Source organism: Calonectris borealis, chromosome 3, assembly GCF_964195595.1.
Source record: "Calonectris borealis chromosome 3, bCalBor7.hap1.2, whole genome shotgun sequence".
In the NCBI taxonomy this organism is placed as follows: domain Eukaryota; kingdom Metazoa; phylum Chordata; class Aves; order Procellariiformes; family Procellariidae; genus Calonectris; species Calonectris borealis.
In genome coordinates, this window is record NC_134314.1 from 55,194,417 (window position 1) to 55,197,195 (window position 2,779).

At 41.9% G+C, this 2,779-nt stretch overlaps 1 pseudogene; it reads right to left on the reverse strand.

The window, feature by feature from the left end:
* Positions 1–982: 982 nt before the first annotated feature.
* Positions 983–1,039, reverse strand: LOC142081502 (U6 spliceosomal RNA; annotated as a pseudogene).
* Between the last annotated feature and the right edge of the window lie 1,740 nt (positions 1,040–2,779).

The window sequence follows — 2,779 nt, forward strand, 5'->3', positions numbered from 1 at the left end:
TCTGTGTTTTACCTTTACGTATGGAGTAACATATTTTGAGCAAAAATAAGATCCAGGAATAGGTAATTAAAGGCATATGTATTACATCATTTGACTTGTTTCACTACTGATGAAAGCTATCATGAAAGCTACCAATATTTGGTGCCTCTTTACACTACATTTTTTCTTGTACTTCTCTCATCATCGTACATCCATTTTATTAATATTTTGATAGCACCACTTACATATAAGGTTGTCAAACAGCTAATCATTTTCAATCACTAATCACTTTTGCATGCCTTACCTTTCTCAGCACAAGAAAGACAGACCTGTTGGAGCGGGTCCAGAGAAGGGTGTCCTGGTTTCAGCTGGGATAGGGTTAAATTTCTTCCTAGTGCTGTGTTTTGGATTTAGTATGAGAAGAATGTTGATAACACACCGATGTTTTCAGTTGTGGCTAAGTACCCTGCTGGTCAAGGACTTTCACCTTCCATGCTCTGCCAAGTGCACAATAGGCTGGGAGGGACCATAGCTGGGACAGCTGGCCCAAGTGGCCAACAGGGTATTCCATGCTATGTGATGTCATGCTCAGTATATGAATGGTAGGCGTGTCCAGGAAGTAGCGATTGCTATCTGGTTATCTGTCAGCACAGGTAGTGAGCAATTGCATTGTGCATCACTCATTTTGTATATTCTATCATCATCATCATCATCATTATTATTATTATTATCATCATCATCATCATCATCATTATCATTATTATGATTATTATCATTATTTTCCCTTCCTTTTCTGTTCTGTTAAACTGTCTTTATCTCAATCCATGAATTTTCTCACTCTTACCTTTCCGATTCTCTCCCCGTCCCACAGTGTGGGGGGGAATGAATGAGCGGCCGTGTGGTGTTTGGCTGCCTGCCAGGTTAAACCACAACAGTCCTTTTTGGCTCCCAACGTGGGGCACAAACCCACGACCCTGGGATTAAGAGTCCCATGCTCTACGGAAAAAATATGGAACGCTTCGCGAATTTGCGTGTTATCCTTGCGCAGGGGCCATGCTAGGACTTCAGTGCTAACTGGAGTCAAAGGCAGCCAACGGTACGCCACAATTGATATCGCTAATGCGTTCTTCTCAATCCCTTTGGCAGCAGAGTGCAGGCCATAGTTTGCTTTCACTTGGAGGGGTATCCAGTACACCTGGAATTAACTGCCCTAGGGGTGGAAACACAGCCCTACCATTTGCCATGGACTGATCCACACCGCACTGGAACAGGGTGAGGCTCCAGAATACCTGCAACACATTGATGACATCATCGTGTGGGGCAGTATATGTATTATGTCATTTTACTTGTTTCACTACTGATGAAAGCTATCATGAAAGGTACTAATATTTGATGCCTCTTTACACTACGTTATTTCTTGTACTTCCTTCATCACTATACATCCATTTTATTAATATTTTGATAGCACCACTTATATATAAGGTTGTCAAAGAGCTAATCATTTTCAATCACTAATCACTTTTGCATGCCTTACCTTTCTCAACGGGTCCAGAGGAGGGCCACAGAAATGATCAGGGGGATGGAATGCCTCTCCTATGAAGAAAGGCTGAGAGAGTTGGGATTATTCAGCCTGGAGAAGGCTTCGGGGATGCCTTATTGCAGCTTTTCAGTACTTAAAGGGGGCTTATAAGAAAGATGGGGACAAACTTTTTAGCAGGGCCTGTTGCGACAGGACAAGGGGGAATGGTTCTAAACTAAAAGAGGGTAGATTCAGACTGGATATAAGGAAGAAATTTTTTACAATGAAGGTGGTGAAACACCGGAACAAGTTGCCCAGAGAGGTGGTAGATGCCCCAGCCCTGGAAACATTCAAGGTCAGGTTGGACGGGGCTCTGAGCAACCTGATCTAGTTGAAGATGTCCCTGCCCATGGCAGGGGGGTTGGACTAGATGACCTTTAAAGGTCCCTTCCAACCCAAACTATTGTATGATTCTGTCATTCTATGATTCTACTTTTACCTGACAATCTCGGGTTAACATTTTGGTTTTCACAGGCAAAACCATTCAATGTGGAATTTTGAAAAAAAAAGAATAGCAAAAAGAAAAAAAAAGAAGATAACTTTTACTATACTTAAAACAATTCATATAACAATTACATGACTGCGGTTTGGGGCATTTGTGTTTTGGATCAAAGGCTTACCATCTGTTGTTTGGAAAAGATACATCTGCATCTCTGTTGCTTCTGATGAGCAAAGTGGGAAAAAAGAAAACAGAAAGAAGGGGGAAGGTCATTTCAAAGAATTCAAACAAATTTTTTAAGTGGCCCTTGAACAAAATCTCTGACTTCAAAAATTTCCACTGTGTTTGGGTTTGCCTTGTTCTTCTAAAGTACAAGTGCTCACAGGTATGTCCTCTCTCAGCTGCCAAGTGATTTCAAACCGTTGAATGTTGAACTGCCTGTTCCCAGGTGATGGATTATGTCCTGAGCTACAGAACCAGAGCTCTGGCCCATCTTCTCACTCACTCCCTGCAGGCACTGAACTTCAATCCCGACACAGTGATATGATTTTCATATAGATGGAAGTACAGTAGTAACAAGGGCTCAATACAATAGTGAGTTGTAGAGACACACTTTTTTTTCTTTGTTCTCAATACCAGACTGGGCAAAAGCAACATGGCAATCAGCATCCACACTTCGAAGGAGAGAATGTAAGAGTTGAACCAAGGTAGCAAAAGCAGTAACTGAGAGTAGGATGCCTAAGGAGGAACCTCATGTATGCACCAAAAGATTGTAGCAGTTG